The following is a 7,398-nucleotide window of genomic DNA, read 5'->3' as shown; positions in this document are numbered from 1 at the left end:
GGAAAACAGCCTCCAACCCAGATGTACCTGGTGATGTACCCTGCAAAACTATCTTTCAAAATTGATGGAGAAATAAGATACTTTCATGACAAAGAGCACCTCAGGAACTTCATGAAAACCAAACCGGCACCCCAAAAAATTTTAGACAATATCCTAGGAAAAGACAATGAGGATCATAACCCCAGGAAGCCCAGAAGAATGAATCCGTTGGGCGTGACAAATTAAATGCAAAGGGGTAGAATCCAACAAAAAGAAAAAGTCATGACAAGGCTTTTAAATCTTTTAACTTCATCTACCTAATGAGTTTATAATTCAATCTTGTTATTGTACTGATTAGCATTTTTCTGATTCTAGTGTTGCACACCTTTCCTTGTGCTGTACTGGCTATTTATCATCTTCTTGTGTCTACTTTTTAATTGGGTTGTCTATTAATGAGCTGTAAGAGTTTTTTATATATTCTGGTCATAGGTTATATGCATTGTAAATATGCTCTCTTTAAGGACTAATTTTCACTTTAACAATGTCATTTAAAGTTCTAAATTTTGATGGAATCTCATTTATCAATTTTTTTCTTTTATACATCATGTTTTTCTGTATCCTAGAAAGTTCTTGCCTACCCTAAATTCATAAACATTTTCCCTTATAATTTGTTCATAAAATTTTATAGATTTAGTCCTTCATATTTAGGTTCATAGATCCTTTCAAGTTATTTTTATGTATCAAATAAAGGGTTGAGGTTAATTTTTTATATACGGATACCAGGTGTTCTAGTGCCGCTTGCTGACAACACTATCTTTTCCTCGGCTCTTGAATTGAGTTTATATTCTATAAAATGTTAATGTTAAATAATCTTTCAAAACTCAGTGGACCATGTATGTGTGGTTCTATTTCTAGATTCTCTGTTTTATTCCAATGATCTATATGTCTTTCCTTACACCAACACTGCCTTGATTACTGTGGCTTTAGAGAAAGTCTTAAAATAAACGTCTTCCAACGCTGTTTTCTTTTTTTCTTTTTCTTTTTACTTTTCTAGGTCCTTTGTACTCCTACATAACTTTTAAATTTCAATATCTAATTCTTCATTTATAGCAAGTATACATAGACCTGAACTTTTATATATATCTTGTGTTTTCTAATCCTGTTAAATTCAAATACAAGTTCTAGGGGCTCCTAGAGATTTCTTAGTATTTTCTCTGTCGATGATCATTTCATCTACATATAAAGATTTTGCTTCTGCAGTGCCAATCCTATCCTAGTTGTGTCATTTTATTGCCAGACTATTTTGGTGGGGGCTAGGTTTCAAAGTTTAATGGACAGATAAAGAGTAAGCATATCTGCCCTTGTTCCCTACCTTAAGGAGAAAGCATTGTATCTTCTCGATTCATACAAGGCATTCTCGCTGGAAGTATGGAGTACATGTCTTTAATCTGTTGAGAAGGTTCTGTTCTACTTCTAGTCTCCTGATACCTTTTACCAGGCACAGCTATAGAATTTGGTCCAATACTTTTTCTCTAACTAGTGACAGGATCATATGGCTTTTTCCTTTCCCTGTTAAAATTATGACTTTTGGGGGTGGATCTTCCAACCCTGAACCAACACTGCCATCCCTATAACAAAACCACTTTCTACATCCTGCCAAATCTGACTTCTAATAGTTTGTTTTGTTAAACAAATTTCTATCTATGTTCATACTTTTTCCTTCTATTATCTTTATCCAGTTTTAGGATTAGCACAATGTTGATTTCCTCAAATGAGGGGAGAAGTGTTCCTTCTTTTTTCTGCTTTAATTGTTTGATATAATTTATCAGTTAAAATGTATATTAGCCTGTCGTTTTCATACAGGTAGGTTTTCAAGCTAGGAATATACTTTCTTTAATAGGTGCTATTCAAATTTTATATTTCCTCCAGAGTTAGTTTCATTAATTTGTCTTCCAAGGTACTTCTTAGAAGTTGTCAAATTTATTCCAAAAAAGATTTTTGCAATATGCTTTCTATATCCTTTTAAATTCTGTAAAATCTGTGGTAATGTCTCCTAGATCTTGATATTGTAATTTTAAAAATGTATAATTGATATTGTGTAATAGGAAGAAAAGGTCTAAAGGAGCAGGGGAAGTGTGAGGGGTAGGGGAAAGGAAAGAAGGGAAAAGAAAAAATATGAGAAAAGGAAAAAAATGGAAATAAAGTCTTTGCAAATAGGGAAGGGTAGGGGGGTGAAGGGAGATCAGAGGAAGGGGAAAAAAATAAGGACCAAGATACTCGTGTAAAGGTACAAGATCCCAGTGATGAATGTAACTGTATTTTATACCTAAAATGTACCAATAAACTTAATGGGAAATATAATAAAATGTATCAATATAAAAGACAATGGGGGGGCTGGGGATTTAGCGCTTTGGTTCTGGAGCCTGCCTCACAAGCACAAGGTCACAAGTTCGATCCCTGGTAAAAAAAAAAAAAAAAGACAATGGGGAAAATTCAAGAATATTATATGCAAATAACATGGAAATAGCAACAAGAAGATAGAAAACCAAAAAATAAATTTTGGAGTTGAAAATTATATTAACAGAAATGAAAATGGAAGAATTCAGAGGCAGATTAGAGCAGCCAGAAGATAGGTCAGAGGAGATTATCAACCCTGAGGAACAGAAAGAAAAAACGTTTTTAAAAATGAAGAGTCTAAGAAGCCTGTGAGATACAATCTAGCAAATTAACATGTTCACAAGGAGTGTTTTGAAAAACAGAAGAGAGAGAAAGGGGCAGAGATAATATTTGAGGAAATATTGTTGGCTATAAACTTTCCAAATTTGATGAAAAACAGGAATGCAAGTGCCCAAGTAACTTAGTCAACTTCAAGAAAGATAAACTCTAAGAGACTCACCAAGGCACATTATAACCAAATCTTTCAAAGACAAGGAGAGAATATGGAAAACAGTAAGAGAGAAGCACTTGTCAGTTACAAGGGATCCTCATAATATTATCATCAGAAACTTCAGAGTCCAGAAGCCAGTGAGATTATATATTCAAATTCCAAAAAGAAAAATACAATATCCAGAATTCTATATCCAGAAAAATTGTCCTTCAAAAGTGGAATTGAAATGAAGATATTCCCAGATAAACAAAAGCTGAGGGAGATGACCTGCAAGGAGGTCCTGCAGGTGAAATGAAAAGTCATTAGATGGTAAATTGAGCCCATAAAAAAGTAAAGATCTCAATAAAGGTAAATAAATTCTAGCATTATTGGAAAAAAAGTACCTTTCAAAAATACAAGCAAAATAAAGAATTTATCAGATTTACAAAAGCTGAAATAATCACTAATAGAACTGTAAAATAAGAAATACATAGTGAAAGGGATATATTTGTGTGCCTGTTTGTGAGACTTTAGAATATTAGTTGAAACACAGTGGCTTACATATGCTGACTTAGGATTCATTGACATATAAGTGGATGGTATCATAGCCATGAGGGAAATTGTGGAAAGTAAGAAATAAACACAAAATTAGAAGTATCAGGAAGCACTCTAGAGCAACTGGAATTATTTTCCAAGTTCCTAATATACTCAGCACTACAAAAGGTATTTAACACACCTTATTTCATTTCCCTTACATTACCCCTATAAAATGAATATAATTATTCCTGCTTTAACGATAAGAAAATTGAAACTCTAAGAGTTTAAGTAAATTTCCTAACAATTCACTGCCAAAAATATGGTTATGATAGTATTAGAACACAAGATAGAATCTCCAATGCTGTCATATTAATGTACTGGACCTTGCTCCTTAAATATTACTTTCTCAAGAAAGAATTACTAGGTCCTTGCAATAAGCTGCTCCTCTACCTTCAAGGGTTGGGTCTTCCATTGTCATAATACTCTGTGTTTCTTTTGCATCATATTAGGGTTGCAACTAAATGGCCATTGATACAATTATTTGCACCTCTGCAAGATTTTACATTCCATGAGAATCTGGGCCATGGAACAAGAGTGTCTTCTTCATAGTGCCTGATGCAGAGCTTAACAAATATTATGTGTTGATACATAGTTTTTGAATAGACATTTATTCTATGCTATTACAAGCTAATTCCTTTTCAGGTTGTTTACAACAGTAGAGAGTAAGTTTGTCTTCAAAAGGACAAGTACCGGAACTGAAAAATGTTGTTGATTTTCTTTCCCAGTAGTACTTTAAAATTATGTGATCTCACATATCCTGCCTGGCTCATCACAAAATGGCTACCTAAAATAATGATTATATTACCAGTGTACAATATAAATATATCATAAGCCTCTCCTGCAATTTAAAATGCTCTTGTAACCGATTCAGAAAATAAAAAAGATGAAAGTAAACAATAAAATTTAATGGTATCATTTTTGTATTTAATTAATGTAAAACTATTTAAGAGACATTTTATATTCTTTTTTTCCACTATCTTCAAACTCGACTTTGTAATTCACATGTAGAGCAGATCTCAGTTTAGATTAGCCATCTTTGAAGTGCTCTATAGTCACATGTGGCTAATGGTTATGGTTTGGAAAAGTACAACTCTATACTTTTTTCAGCTGGATTGGGAAAATAGAAAACATGCACAAATGAATAAAAGACATAGATGATAGATCAATTATCCTTTAACATTGAAAATTCAAAGTTTGTTACAAAAAGTAAAGGAGTTAAGATATGGAATGGAATATTTATGATAACAATAATAAAATAGTAACAATCACTAAGAGTTAATGCTTTTAAAGGCTTTACATACATTAATGCATTTAATATAGCCCTACTAAGCAAATACTATTGTTATTTCCATTCTAAAAATAAAGAAACAGAAGTACAGAGAAATTATAGGTTTGCACAAGTTCACTAAGCTACATGCCTTTGAGCAATATTATTTAATTAGTTAAAGTATATATTTAACTTTATTAAATATTATGCAACTTACGGAATTTCACATGCAGTTTTTATTCAATCTTGATGTTAACTTTATGGCCTAATTTAACAAATCTGAAACTTAATAGTTTATGTGGTTTGTTCAATACCAGAGAGAACACAAGAGAAAGAATTCAATCCTTTGTGTAGTAAAAATAAAACCATGAAACAAGAAAAGTAATTGACAAAATTAGTTCATTTTAACCACTAAGGATATCCCAGTGAAGAACAAGTAATATCTTTTAAACATACTAAGTGATCCAGAGACTGTAACACCATAGGAGTTGTTTCCTTTTCACTCAGGAGTTGCCTGCTTGACCTCATGACTTCCTAACACAATAACATATCCTTAGAGGATACTTACTAAATTTAATTCAGTTCACTCTCTGATTTCAAGTAAATAAAGTTCCATGTTGATTTGTTTACATAATTCATTTATCTTTCATCACAGCATTTATAATGAAGATGCTACTATAAGTGCTTTCAAGTTTATATATGAATGTCCTCTTTCTAGTTCCACAACAAAGCCTGGGAATTTTTTTTTCATGAGTTTTGAACTACATAAAAAGCTTTCTAGTTAGAGGGGCTTGCAAAATGTACTCCCCAGCACAGTTCATTTAGAGATCATTTAGGTCCCTTACATCATTTCTTAAATAGTCCGCTTGATAAATTATATAAAAGTTCTAGAGGCTCACTTCTATTTCTACTCTGGTCAATATCCAGTCTGCATTCCACAAGAAAATGCTTATGAAATTAGTAGTGCTAGTAATATGAGATGCACAAATATGGATTGTAGAAATATTCCAAAGCTATAAGGAAAAATTCCTTTTCAATAGGGTTTTACTATTTGGGGAAATATTAAACCAAGAACAAAAGAGGGCAGAGAGAGGGTTAATATAAACATTCAAGGTAGAGTCAAAGAAAGTAAAAGAGGCAGAATGAATGACTAAAATTCTCTTAAAATCTCCTAGAGTCAGCCCTATTTTAATATTATTTCTCAAGAGTCACTGACCATCTGTCCATTGTGAAGCTAGAGCCCTTTCTATTTCCAATCTGTCTTTGGGTTACCCCCAGTTCTTCCACTGAGTCATGAGAATTCCTTTTATCTTCACAATTACCCTTATCCTGGCTGACACCATGTCTTTCTTTTGATAAATTACTCCAGGTTGAGATGGTCCAGCCATGCCTCTGGGAGGCAGCTGTTCCTTCCCACCTAACAGCCATGAGAAGTTTTCTTTGAGCCCTACATGCTCTTTTTGGTTACTTTGGCAGCTGGAGCATGAAGTCTTGGATTAAAAATCGGTTTTCACCCCAGTGCACCCTCCCTGTAGCAGTGGACAGAGAGAGAAAGCGCCAACACAAGCACCAAGGAAATAAAAAAAACATAACCAGAGAAACAATTAAAAAATAGCAGGAAGGGTGGCTTGCCAGCCCTGCCCCCCAGGACTGCAGGTCCTGGCGTGCTCCGCACTAGCAGCCGGCTGCCCCTCCTCTCCTCCTGCCAGTGCCATCAAGCCCAAGCCGGAGCCGCCGCTGCAGTCACAGCACGGGCACTATAGCATATGGAGTTACAGTGAATGATGAAGTCATCAAAGTTTTTAATGATTTGAAAGTAAGGAAATCTACACAAGAGGAGATGAAATCCGAAAGAAAGCAGTTCTCTTCTGTTTAAGAGATGACAAAAGACAAATAATTGTAGAGGAAGCAAAGCAAATCTTGGTGGGTGACATTGGTAATACTGTAGAGGACTCCTACACATCTTTTGTGAAGTTGCTACCTCTGAATGATTGCCGATATGCTTTTTAAGATGTCACATACGAAACAAAAGAGTCTAAGAAAGACCTAGTATTTATATTCTGGGCTTCTGAAAGTGCACTATTAAAAAGCAAGATGATTTATGCCAGCTCTAAAGATGCCATTAAAAAGAAATTTACAGGTATTAAACACGAGTGGCAAGTAAATGGATTGGATGATATTAAGGACCGTTCAACACTTGGAGAGAAACTGCGAGGCAATGTAGTAGTTTCACTTGAAGGAAAACCGTTATACAATGACAGTCAAGTGCCATCTGGATCATAAGAGGCTTTCATTTTTCCAGCTAAATCCATTGAAATAGCATTAGGTTTTGTTTTTTGTTTTTTCCCTTTCCACTGGACTCTTCCAACACAATGAATGAAGGAGATACCATTCATTTAAACAGCTTGTCAGTGATTGCCATTAGACTGTTTAACACCATTACTTTTTTTGTATTAATTCTTTTATTGGTACATTTTAGGTATACAGTATGTTTACATTCATCATTGGGTGCTTGTACCTGTACATGATGTATCTTGGTTCTTATTTTTTTTCCCCATTACCTGTGTGCCCTTTACCCCCTCCACCCTTCCCCATTTACATAGATTTCTTTTCCATTTTTTTCTTTTCTCATAATTTTTCCTTTCCTTTCTCACCTTTCCTCCTCCCCGCCCACCACCCCTACACCTTT

General features: G+C 34.2%; 1 pseudogene; it reads left to right on the top strand.

Annotated features, from left to right (window-relative positions):
* The first annotated feature begins 3,455 nt into the window (after window positions 1-3,455).
* Window positions 3,456-7,001, top strand: LOC101713825 (cofilin-2 pseudogene; annotated as a pseudogene).
* The last annotated feature ends 397 nt before the right edge of the window (window positions 7,002-7,398 follow it).

This window comes from Heterocephalus glaber, unplaced genomic scaffold, assembly GCF_053883595.1.
Source record: "Heterocephalus glaber isolate CG9 unplaced genomic scaffold, H.glaber_assembly_v1.0 deba00001547, whole genome shotgun sequence".
Lineage (NCBI taxonomy): Eukaryota > Metazoa > Chordata > Mammalia > Rodentia > Bathyergidae > Heterocephalus > Heterocephalus glaber.
The sequence above is the reverse complement of the archived record's forward strand: the minus strand, read 5'-3'. Positions and strand labels throughout refer to the sequence as shown.